Genomic DNA, 14,042 nt, shown 5'->3' on the forward strand with positions numbered 1-14,042 from the left:
GGATATAGAGAGAGGCTAAAGAATGGGAAGCATTTACTTATTACGAGCAGAATGTTTAACTAGGCTGAACTTAAGCATTTGGAAATGGACAGAGGTGATGGTAGCATGTTATTGTGAGAATAACTAACAGTGCTGAATGCTGTGTGAATGTGGTGGAAAGGGAAAGTTTAGAGTCACATATGTCACCAGAAGGAAAGTTGGAATTTAAAACATGGGAGTGTATAACACAGTGAATATTGTGGTGGACAATGTCTGTGATTAACTCTATGAATATTAGAAATTTCTTTCATGAACTAGAACAAATGTATGACACTATAACTGGAAGTCAATAATAGAGGGGTATGTAGGGAAAAATGTACCTATTACAAACTAAGTACTACAGTCAGTTATATTTTAATATCCTTTCATCAACATTAACAAATATAGTATACCAATACTATGAGGCAATAATGGAGGTTGAAGGGTTAGCGGCATGGGAGGATTTAAGTTTTTCTTTTTATTTGTATTTCTTTTCTGGAGAAATGAAAATGTTCTAAAACTGAAAAAATATTTGTGGTGATGAATGCACAGCTATATAATGGTACTGTGAACAAATGATTGTACACTTTGGATGATTGTTTGGTATGTGAATAATCTCAGTAAAATTGAATTAAAAAAAATCAGAATCGAAGAACTCAACAAGCCAATCACAACTAAGGAGCTCCAATCAGTTATCAAAAAGTTTCCTACAAATTAAAACCCAGGCCCAGATAGCTTCACAGGGGAATTCTACCAAACTTTCCAAAAAGAAGTGACAACATTCCTACATAAACTCTTTCAAAAATTGAATAAATTGGAACACTACTTCACTCATTTTATGAAGCCACCATTGCTCTAATACCAAAATCTGATAAAGATGCTACAAGAAAGGAAAACTACAGGCCAGTTTCCCTAATGAATATACATGCAGAAATTCTCAACAAAATACTTGCAAATCAAATTCCAAGAAACGCTAAAAAAAAATACACCCTGATCAAGTGGAGTTCTTCCCAGGCATGCAAGGGTGGATCAACAAAGGAAAATCAATGAAATACAACACATTAACAAATCAGAAGGGAAAAATCATATGATCATCTCAATAGATGCTGAGAAAGCATCCGACAAAATCCAGCATCCTTTCATGATAAAAACTTTTCAAAATTTAGGAATTGCTGGAAACTTCCTCAATATTATAAAGGACATATATGAAAAGCCCACAGCAAGTACAGTACTCAATGGTGAGATACTGAAAGCTCTCCTACTAAGATCAGGAATGAGACAAGAATGCCCATTGTCACCACTATTATTCAACATTGTGCTAGAAGTTCTAGCCAGAGCAATTCAGCAAGAAAAAGAAATCAATGGCATGTAAATTGGGAAGGAAGGATCAAAACTCTCATTATTTGCAGGTGACATGATCTTATACTTGGAAAACCCTGAGAAATTGACAACACACCTACTTGAGCTAATAAACCAATTCAGCAGTGGTGGGATATAAGATTAATGTCCGTAAGTCAGTAATGTTTCTATACATTAGAAATGCCATAACTGAAGAAACACCCAAGAAAAAGATTCCATTCTCAAAAGCAACTAAAAAATTTAAGTACTTAGGAATAAACTTAACCAAGGATGTAAAAGACCTCTATACAGAAAATTAACTAACTCTACTAAAAGAAATAGAAGGTGACCTAAGGAGATGGGAAGATATTCCATGTTCATGGATAGGAAGGCTAAACACAGTTAAGATGTCAATTCTACCCAAACTGATTTGCAAATTTAATAAAATTCCCATCAAAATTCCAAAAATCTACTTTGTAGACTTGGGAAATCTAGTCATCAAGTTTATTTGGAAGGGAAAGATGCCTCAAATTGCTAAAAGCATTCTAAAAAAGGAAAAACAAAGTGGAAGGACTTACACTGCCTGCCTTTGAAGCCTAGTATAAGCCACAATAGTCAAAACAGCAAGGTATTGGCAGAGATAGACATATTGATCAATGGAATCAAATTGAGAATTCAGAAATTGACCCCCAGATCAATGGTCAACTGATTTTTGATAAGGCCCCCAAATCCAGTGAATTGGGACACAACAGCCTCTTCAACAAATGGGGCTGAGAAAATTGGATATCTATATCTAAAATAATGAAGGAGGACTCCAACCTCACACCCTGTACAAAAATTAATTCATCATGAATCAAACATCTAAATATAAAAGACTGCACCATAAAACTTCTAGAAGATAATGTAGGGAAATATCCTCAAGACTTAGTATCTGGAGCTCACTTCTGGGGCCTTACACCTAAAGCACAAGCAATGAAAGGAAAAGTAGATAAATGGGAAGTCCTCAGAATTAAAAATTCTGTACCTCAGAAGAATTTGTCAAAAAGTAAAGAGACAGCCAACTCAATGGGAGAAAAATATTTGGAAACCATCTATCTGATAAGATACTTGTATCTTGTATATATGAAGAAATCTTAGAACTCAATGATGAGAGTACGATTAGTCTAATTATAAAATGGGCAAAAGATATGAAAAACATTTCTCCAAAGAGGAAATACAAATGGCTAAAAAACACATGAAAAAATGTTCATTTTTGCTAACTATTAGGGAGATCCAGATCAACACCACAATGAGATATCATCTCACACCAATAAGAATGACTGCCATTAAACAAACAGGAAACTACAAATGCTGGAGAGGATGTGGGGAAATTGGAGCCCTTATTCATTGCTTGTGGGATTGTATAATGGTTCAGCCACTTTGGAAGACAGTTTGGCATTTCCTCAGAAAACTAGGTATTCATTTCCCCTATGACTCAGCAATTTCACTTCTTGGTATTTACCCAGAGGACCTGAAAGCAGTGACATGAACAGATATTTGCACAGCCATGTTCAAAGCAGCATTGTTCACAATTGCCAAGAGATGGAAACAACATAAATGTTTTACATCAGATGATTGGAGAAACAAAATGTGGTGTATACATATGACGGAATACTATGTGGCAGTGAGAAGGAACAAGGTTGTGAAGCATAAAATAACATATATGAATCTTGAGGACATAATGTTAAGTTAAATAAGGCAGATACAAAAGGAGAGACATCGTATGTTATCACTAATGTGAACTCTGTGAAAATGTAAAACAAGTGTCTTATATTGTAGCATACAGGGGACCTAGAGATACACAGCAGCTAGTGAAGGGGGAATAATAATCTAATAACAGATAAGATATTGAGGGTAACTTAATGATATGGGAATGCTCAGGAATGACCATGGTTCATTAATTTTCTTGTGGTATGGTGTGAGCATGTTGGGAACAATGAAGTTATTTCAGGATATTTGGTTTTTCCTATTCCTTTGCTTTGTTTTGTTTGGAATTTTTTTTTATATTTTTATGATAAAGTTAAAAAAAAGAAAAGGCATTTGACAAAATCCAGTATCTTTTCTTGACAAAAACACTTTGAAAGGTTGGTAAAGAAAGAAACTTCCTCAACATAATAAAAGGCATATATTAAAAACCCACCACTAACATTGTACTCAATGCTGAGTGACTGAAAGCTTTCCCTAAAAGATTAGGAACAATACACAGATGCCCACTGTCACCATGGTTATTCAACACTGGGCCAGAAGTTCTAGCCAGAGCCATAGGCAAGAAAAATAAATACAATACATCAATATTGGAAAAGAAAAAGTAAATCTTTCACTATTTGCAGATGTCATGATCCTATATTGAGAAAGTCCTGAAACAACTATGACAAAGCTTCTAGATCTAACAAGCAAGCTGAGCAAAGTGGCAGGACACAATATCAACCTGCAAAAAACGGTAGTATTTCTACACACTAGTAATAAGCCATTCAAGGAGTTAATCAATAAAAAAATTTCCAACTAAAAGAATCAAATATCTAGGAACATACTTAACAAAGGATATAAAGGACCTGTACACAGAAAACCACAAAATATTGCTAAAAGAAATCAAACAAGACCAAAATAAATGGAAAGATATTCCATATTACTAGATTGGAAGGCTACATGTTATTAAGTTGTCAATTCTGTCCAACTTGACCTACAGATTCAATGCAATACCAATAAAAATTCCAATACCTATTTTGCTGAAATGGAAAAGCTAATTATTAAATTTATTTGGAAGGGAAAAGAGGCTCAAATAGCAAAAAACAACTTGAAAAAAAGAATAAAGTGGGAGGACTCATGCTTCTGGACTTTAAAGCACAATATAGAGCCAGAGTGGTCAAAACAGCATGGTCCTGGCATATAGACATATTGATCAATGTAATCAAATCAAGAGTTCAGAAATGGACTCACATATATGTGGTCATTCGATTTCTGACAAGGTTCCCAAGTCCATTCAACTAAGATAGAACAGTCTCTTCAATAAAATGGTGCTTGGAGAATTGGATATCCATATCTATAAGAATGAATAGGTCCCTTATCTCACTCCCTTTACAAGAATTAACTCAAAATAGATCAAAGACCTAAACAAAAGAAAGAAAAGAACCAGTACCATAAAACTCCTAGAAGAAAATGTAGTGAAGCATCTTCAAGATCTAGTGATAGGCCATAGTGTCCTAGACCTTACACCCAAAGCACAAGTAACAAAGAATAAATACATAAATGGGAACTCCTCAAAACTGAATATATCTGTGCTCCAAAAGACTTGTCAAAAGGATGAAAACATAGCCAACACAACAGGAGAAAATATTTGGAAAACACATATCTGACAAAAATTTGATATCCAGAATATAGAAAGATATTCTACAATGAAACAATAAAAAGATAATTTAAAAAAAGAAATAAAAAGACATTTTCCCAAAGAGGAAATACAAATGGCTAAAAAACACATGAAAAAATGTTCATCTTCACTAGCTGTTATGGAAATTCAAGTCAAAACCACAATGAGATATCATCTCACACCTACTAGAATGGCTGCTATTAAACAGACAGGAAATTACAATTGTTGGAGAAGGTGTGGAGAAATTTGAACACTTATTCACCGCTGCTGGGAATGCAAAATGGTACAGCCACCATGGAAGACAGTTTGGCAGTTCCTCAGAAAGCTAAGTATAGAGTCTCCCTATAATCTGGCAATCCTGCCACTTGGTATATACCCAGAAGAAATGAAAGCAGGGATGCAAACAGACATCTACATACCAATGTTCATAGCAGCATTATTCACAATTGCCAAGAGATAGAAACAACCCAACTGTCCATTAACAGATGAGTGGATAAACAAAATGTGGAATATACATATGATGGAATATTATTCAGCAGTAAGAAGGAATGAAGTTCTGCAGCACGCAACAACATGGATGAACACTGAGAATATTATTTTGAGTGAAATAAGTCAGACACAAAAGGACAAATATTGTATGATCTCTCTAATATGAACTAACTATAACATGTAACTCATAGATGTAGAATCTAGAATATAGGTTACCAGGAGCTAGAATGAGGCTAGACGGTGGGGAGTGGCTGCTTAAGGTGCAGAATTTTTAACCAGGATGAATGTGTGGAATGGATAGAGGTGATGGTAGCACATTACTGTGAGTATAATCAATAGTGCCGGTTGGTGTGTGAACATGGTTGATAGGGTTTACAGTTATATATTTCACCAGAAGGAAAGCAAGAGGTTAAAACATGGGATGGTATAACGCAGTAAATCTTGTGGTGGAAAATGACCATGATTAACAGCACAAGTACAAAGAATGTTCTTCCATGAACTAGAACAAATGTAGGAAAAGATTGCAAGGAGTTAATAACACAGTGGTATATGGAGAAAAAAATGCACCTATTGCAAACTATGACTATAGTTACCAGTAATACCTTAATATTCTTCCATCAATAGTTATAAATGTACCACATCAATGTTAGGGGCAAACGATAGGGGGAGATAAGCGGTATTGGATGCTTTGGGTTTTCTCTTGTTTTGGAATAATAAAAATGTTCTAAAATTGATTGTGGTGAAGAATGCGCAATTATATTATGACACTATGAGCCACTGATTGTATACTTTGGATGAATTGTATGGTATGTGAATATATCTCAATAAAATTGCATGAAAAAAATGACATAAAGGCCACCATCATCTCAAAGACTTAAAATTTTCTAGGAAATGTAATTAGAGGACAGAATGGAATAAATCATAAAATATTGGGAGGTAGAGAAAAATTATAATTGAATATTGTAAGCAGGTCTAAAACAAAGAAAATCTATTGGGAAAATATCTTAACTCCCCTATCCTTTTCTATTTGTTAGAAATAGACATAGTTATTTGTAGCCATACAAACTTTAGTTTTTGATGCCTCAAAAAATCAAACTGGAATTTGTTTAGGATTCCACGGAATTTATACTTTAATTTAGAAGAAATGTCACCTTTATTTAGGCATTCTGTTCAAGAACAAGGAATATTGCTCCATTTTTTTCAGATTATCTTCCAACTCACTATTACAGAAATAAACATTTCTTCTGAGAAGTCTTGTATATTTTAGTTAACTCTCTTAACTCAATAGTTTGCTTTTTTATATACAAATGAACACATCACATTCCAATAATGACTGATTTATCTCTTCCATATAAATCTTTGCATTAATTTATTTCTCCCTTCGATACTATTTCAGTTTTTCCTCAGAGTACTATTCAAATCCCCAGATCTGAGCTGTTTACTTTCCATTTCTCTTTTCCAATTCTTCCCTTTCCTTGGAGGGCTAATTTCTGAGATCCCTAGGGATAAAACTGTTGTGAAGGCAACCATAAGAAAGAGAAGATATGAGCTTCTTTCCCCCTTGTTTGCTTATAGATAGCTCCTTACTTGTCTTTTCGGTACATAACTGGGCTTGCCTATCTCCTCATCTCCTTTTCTGAAGAGATCTCACTGGCTTCTATTCCAGGGTGAGTGATCTCATGGGTCTTCTGCTCTTAAAAACAGAGAAGGGGTTTCCATTGCCAGCATCTCAATCTTACTCCATACCTGGTGCAACTGATGTCCCAGAGAGGAGAAAAAAAGAGTGGAAGAGCTGGGCCTTCAACCAGAGGTCCTGCCTCCTTTCCTGGGACCCTTTGCCCATGCTCCTCCTTCTTGGATGAAACCTGCTCTCTTTACTCTTAGGTGTGGGTATGAGCAGATTCACTAATCCAGCTCCCTGTGAGGACCAATCCATCATTACCTCCTAGAACCTTCACAACAGGGAAGGCTTTGTTGAGTCTTCATCTTCAGAAGCACGAAGGACCTTGTTGGAGTTCCAGTGTAGGGACCAGTCTCTGCTCAGAAGGAGAGCCTGGGACTCATGATGAACCCCTGAGAGTGGTAATGCCAGAGGAGCTCCCCAGTGAAGGGAACCGTAGTGCCTCTATCAGATATGCTGGATGTCCCTATATGCTCAGCGTTCACCCCAGAATTCAAGGGTTTTAATCAGGCTGCATCTCTAGGCACCTGGGGTTAGGCAGCAGCTGTTTGTTGCTCTCCTATCCCTGACTACGATTTTCTTTTCTGTAAGGTGAACCCTAATAAAGGCCTTCTTCTTTAGGGAAATTTACATGGAGAGAAACAAGTCAGTCTATGGATGGTTCAAGTTACTTTCTTGTCCCATTAAAACAATGGGAAGCAGCAGTCCCTGCAGCAACCTTGCACTTTACTCTTGCCCTTACATGTCCCCTAAGTTATACTAATCCATAAAAGTCTAGCCCATTATGGTGGGTCACTGCCTAGAACATCCCTGATGATGGGAAAGTGATTAAACTAGAGTAAAGGGTAGCAACAGACAAGACAGAATTTAACAAACGATTATGAGTACTGAATCTTTATATAATTTTCTTTTCCTTAGTTGCCAGGGTATTACAATAGTGAGAAGGAAAAAATTGTAATGGTGGAACTGGAACCCATAACAGCCTTTGAAATCTGTTCTATAGCTAGTTGTTAAATTGTAATTTGAAAGCTATACCTTTCTGTGTATATGTTATATTTCACAACAAGGAAATAACTGAGATTATGATATAATAACTCATAATAACTTGGAAATTTCCTATATACTTGTTAAATCATACTTTAAAAGACATATTTCCTTTTTTATATATATGTTATATTTCATAATAAGGAAATGAGTGAATCTGCAGAATTGTAACTATAACATTCTTTGAAATTTGTCTCTAACTACTTGTTAAATTGCACTTGGAGGGTTGTCACTTTTGTGTGTGTGTTGTATTCTACAATAAAAAAAATATATGAAAGAGAAAAAAAGTCTAGCCTGAATTCCAACATGAAGAAAGTCATTCTTGACAACTCAAACTCACACTGCTGTCCTCGTTCTTTGAAATCCTACAGACATTTTAAACATCTGTCTATTTATATGAACAATATCAGGTACCTACTATGTGCAAAGTAAATTATTATGATAAGGATTGCTATTGAAAAAGTGAGTCAGATGCTTATTCTGTCTTCAAGTAGGTTATAGTGAAATAGGGCAGATGTGCTCTATAGAGAAATGACTGTGCTAGAAGATAAACAGTAATAAGTTCCATTCAATAATGTGCCGTGGGAGTTTAGGAGACAGATGATTTTAAAATGGTGAAATTTTAAAGCAGTAATTCAGCAACCAGCATTTCATGAAGTCTTGAAATACAGAAGCTTGTGAAATAGGAGAAAGTCACTCACAGGTAGAAAAAACAGCATGAGAAAGAAGGTAGAAATCACAGAGTCACAATTTAATGGCTTCTGCTAAGATGGACCCAAGAGAAAAGAGTGGAGTAATCATTTCTTAATATAGATATGTAGAGTGCTGCTATTCACCCATTGATTTGTCTAATGGCAAAGCATGTATCAATTGCTAATTTCATTGATGATAATCAGGCCTGAGTAAAGTTTTATCCCTGATCCCCCTAAAAATTTCTAAAAATCTTAGAATTTTAAGGAGATTGATCTTAGAGATCGAACATCCAATTTCTTATGCATGTGGTATCCCCTCTGCAAATTCCCAATTGCCTGAACACACACAGTGGAGTCCTCATTAGGGTGACTGAGGTATCCTCAAATTGGATGCATCCCTTTGCAGGAACAGAGGGGTCAGTGAGATGAACAAGGACCATTTAACCACTTGAAGTGTGGGTTAGGTTGAAGTTACTGCCTTGGCTTCAAGCTAAGCTGGAGGAGTCTTTGGAGAAGGGGAGTAAATAACCTGGAAGGGCTGGTTGCCTTTTTGTCCTGTAAGAAGAAAAACAATGAAGAGGAGACGACAATGCCATCATCAGGGTTTCTAGGGTGCAAGGAAGCCAGAGGTTCTCTACACTAGCTGGACATTAGAATCATGTGGGAAACATTAATAAAGCATCCATGCCAAACTGGCATACAAACACAATTAAAGCAGAACTTTCTGTGATAAGAGCTGAACATCAGTATTTTCTTCTTAGGGCTTCTCAGATGATTCCTATACTCATCCAGATTGAGAATCTAGTCTAAGTGTGGGTCAGTGATTGAAGCTGCAAATATTGAATACCAGAGCTGTGCAAAATATCTTAACTTTCTATAATGTCTCTGTGACTCATTTTTAGTGATTATCCCTTCTCCCATCAGGTTTATCAATTAATGAAAATGAGAAAGTCCTTTTCTCAAAAATGAACAAATGCCAAGAAGGGGATAGTGGAGGTGGTAGCTGGAAGCACCCAATCATTGGAGTCTAAGAGAGCAGTGGTTCATTGGAATCACCTGGGGAGCTTTAAAACATGCTGGTGTTGGACTCCCACCCTCGGAGATTCTGGTTGAATTGGCCTGGATTGGAGTCCCAGCATCAGGACTTTTTAAAGCTCCCAGTAAATGTTTATCGAAGGGTGAGACCCACTGTGATAGAGAATGGAAAAGAAATGAATGGTCAGAAGATTTCCAGTCTTTGGAAAGAAAGGAAAGCATAAGGCAAGAAGGGAGTATCTGAGAAGTGACCTCAGGATTTTAACAGCCATGAGACGAATGTGGTTGTTCTTTGACAATTGGTGGCAACAGTGAGATCAGAGACCCTGGGCACATACTTGGTGACAAGAGAATAGACCCAAATCACCTGAGGGTATCAGAGGAAAGGCACTTGCAGGCTGGAGGGGAGAGCTGGTCACAGGAAATGGAGTGTGGTTGACAGGAAGTAAAATGAGTGGAGCAGCGGCTGACTGCACTCAGGACCCACCCAAGCTTCGCCATGATTCAAGGGACTATGTTCACAAGGCAAGGACTTGGAGATTATGAGGACATGGTCATGGCGAGGGTGGAAATCATTCATAAAATGCACATTTATTGATTACTATAAAAGCAATATTGATAATTTGGAAAGATAAAACAATTCAAAGGAAATAACTAAGAGCCATTATGTGACTACCACTGTTTGAAAACAACTAGTAATATCTTAGTATTTCTTCTACTTATTCTGCATGTGTTACAATACTGAGAATAAAGGTTATACACAATTTTGCATCCCCTTTTTCATTTCATTTTATCACAGGAATTTACTTGTTTTTGTGAAGTTCTTTTGGTTAATGTGGGCTTTTAAAAATTATATTTTCTTGCTGATCACAGTTAGTATGTAAGAAAACTATGTATTATTGGATTTTTGCTTTTTGTCTTGCAGTTTTCCTATAGTTAGATATTTTTAAGGTTTTTTCCAGGTCTTTTACAGTATAAATTAGTTCACTTTTTCCAAGTGTATATATATGTGTGTATATATATATATATATATATATATGTTTTTACTGTTTCCTAATATCTAACTTTTTAATTCTGTTTCTTAATTAATTGTATTGGCAAGAGCCTTCAGAAAAATGTTAAATAATCTTGGTGATATGAATATGCTTGCCTCATCCTTAACTTGAATGAGGATCTTCTGATGTTTTCCCATTATTAATGATGCTAGCTTTGGAGCTGAGTTAGTTTTAATTTTAACATGTATATGCATCTATTCCTATTTTATAAGTTTTCAAAATTCAAATAAATATTGAATATAGACAATGAATTTTCAGCATCCTTGGAAAGGATCACATAATTTCTTATCTTTAGATTTATTATCATAAAATAAAAAGACAAGCATCCTAATTTTAAACTGTCCTTGTATTAATGGAATAAAACCCACATGGGCTATGGTAAATTATTTTTGTAATGTATAATTGAAATACATTTGTTAATATTTAGGATTTTATTTTAATGTTTTAAGTGTCAATGTATTTTCTCTTTTTTTATTTAGTTATTCATACTTAATAAAAATAATTTGAAAGCTTTCTCATTTTATATTCTGGCATAGTTTAATCAGCATTGCAAATTTCCTTATGACATTTTCTGGACATGCAGCTTTTTTACCTGTAGGATGGGGAATTGGAGAATAGTCCTTTCTCTACTTTTTTCTGGTAGGTCATCTGTTTAGATTTTCTAACTCTTCTGGAAAAATTTTAGCAAATTTAACGGTCATCCATTTCATTGAGTAGATTTGGGGAAAATAGAATTTTAGCTAAGGTCACTTAGCTAAAGATAAATCAATTTCTTTTTACCTCAAAGAAACTGCTCTTGATTGTGTTTATCATTACTTTTGTTTTTATGTTTTCTAATTTATTATTTAGTTCTTTCTTGTGTTTCCTTACATTTTCTTTGGTTTCTTATTCTAACTTTCTGAAGGTTAGTCCTTCTAATTTCTGTATTTTTTTAAAGAACTTGAGCAGGAATTTTTCTCTCAGAACAGTTTTAGTGTTATCCCTTACCTATAATTTGTAGTGATTTATATTTGTTTTTGGTTTGTGTTGCCATTTTGGCTCAAGAGACACTTAAGAAAGCATTTTGAGGATTGCCTGGTGAGAGGCTTTTTTTTCTGATTAATTTCTGTTTTATTAGGCTTTCTTAGAAAATATGGTTCATATTAACTCTTTTTTAAATTAGTGGATAAATTCAGGCTTAAAATTTGATTAATAGCTGTTTTTGTTCTATGGACAATACAAAAGAAGGCAAAGTTTCTGTTTTCAAGTCACAGAGTTCACTTTATTATTTTCTTCCCTATATCTTTTACATAATTATTTTACTTTTGTCCTTTTTGTTAGTTATCCATGGAAAGAGGGAAATTAACATCCTTGATAATTAATCTTAGTGTATATTTCTTTCAACCCCTTGTAGATTTTGCTTTATGACTATTGATACCATGTAATTTGGTCCATAGATATTCATAACAGTTAAATATTCATGTCCTTTTTTTACACCCTTTATAATATGTTCTACTTTTATGTCTGATATTAAAATTACAACCTGTTTATTTATGTTTATATTGCCTTCTATGTATTTGTTGGTTATGTTTCAGTCTTTCTAAATTACTTTTATTTAAATGTGTCTCTACAAATAGCACAGAATTGAATTTTGCTTTAAAATAGATCATGAAATTCTTTTTCTTTTAATTGGTAAATTTGGCTTATTTAAATTTATTGTTATAATAGGTAAGCCTGGTAATTGTTCTCTAATAATATTTAACTTTATATATTTCTAATAATTTTTAGAAAAACTTTTCTCACATTCCATATTTCCCTTGTTTTTTTTTTTATTATATTCAAAATGCAGAACAACTAGTTTGACATGGACATTGATCACTCAGAACATTTGAGCAATTAGAGATGTCAGCTAAAAACAACCTATACAATCACTCTGGTATCATCCTTGACTACAACTTCTTACCCTGTATTTCATCCGTTCTAAGATGTATATCTTTCACACAATACCTGAGGAATTCCAGAGAAGAAAGTGGTGAATCTTGGCCTGACCACAGTGAAGATGCTGGTGGGATGCTGATGGACATTAGAGAGAGAGCCCATCTCAGACTATCTACAGTTAGAATCTCAAGTTTCCCAAATAATCAGTAAAAACCTAAAATTATTTTCCTTGATATCCCTTGTCAGTCTACTAAAAACTAGACTATCTAGAATGACCTCTTAGCTAGCCATGAGCTAGATTTCCCTCAAAAAGTGTGAGAAAACTATCCCCAGATTATTTGAATTTTTCTCCCTTTCTCCTCTTTCTCATATGCAAATTCTGATTTTCACTTTGTTAGATGAAGTCAAGCTACTGATTGATTTTTTTGGGTTTAAGTTTATCAGCTTATTAATACTTAATTTTCTTCGACTTATTCTTTGACTTATCTCTGCAATTGGATGCCTCTTACCATTGATGGCATATTAGTTTATTTTGCAGAATTTTAAATTTGAGATTGGTGCCTAAGATAATGGTGCATCTTACAGTTGATGGTGTTTTACATGTGACAAAATATAAACATGCTCTTAATCTTCTCCTTTTGAAAGACAGAGTCTCTCAACTTCTTACTCTGAGCAATAATAAAAATTAAAATGTTTTCTTTTATCCTTTCCTTTTTCTCCAACATTCAACTTTGAATGTTCAGATTATTATTGTCAACCATTATGTTTGTCTGGTTAAGCACACCTCATTACATGATTGGTATCTCTTTTATATGCTGTATCAAGGTTAATTTTTTTTACTGCCCGGTATAAGAAACGAGGAAATCAGCATACCTTCACTAGACCTACTCTTCACTCTCCTCTCTTAACTTTAAGACAGGTCATTTCAACATCACCATGGTTCATGACACGTATATTCAATTCTGAAAACTTAATCCCCACATAGGTTTTAAACTTAGTTCTTAGTTTAAAAATATTCATTTATGTCATAGCTCATTTTCTGTATTTACTCTCTTTACTTGGTTGACTGAAGTTTATCCTCTAATCATTTACCCTGCTAGGCTCATATAAATACTACTTTCTTATTTTTTAAAAAATTAGATAAGTGGTAGGTTTACAGAAAAATCAAGCATGAAAAATAGAATTTCCATACAACACTCTGTATAAGTGTGATACATTTGTTACAATCAATAAAAGAACATTATTATCATTATACCATTAACTATAATTCACCATTTATAGTATGATACAATGTATGTATTATATATGCCTATGTTTTTGTATGTATTTTAAAAATTTTTATTCTAGTAACACATATACAACTTAAAATT

The sequence above is a fragment of the Choloepus didactylus genome, chromosome 18 (assembly GCF_015220235.1).
Source record: "Choloepus didactylus isolate mChoDid1 chromosome 18, mChoDid1.pri, whole genome shotgun sequence".
In the NCBI taxonomy this organism is placed as follows: Eukaryota; Metazoa; Chordata; class Mammalia; order Pilosa; family Megalonychidae; genus Choloepus; species Choloepus didactylus.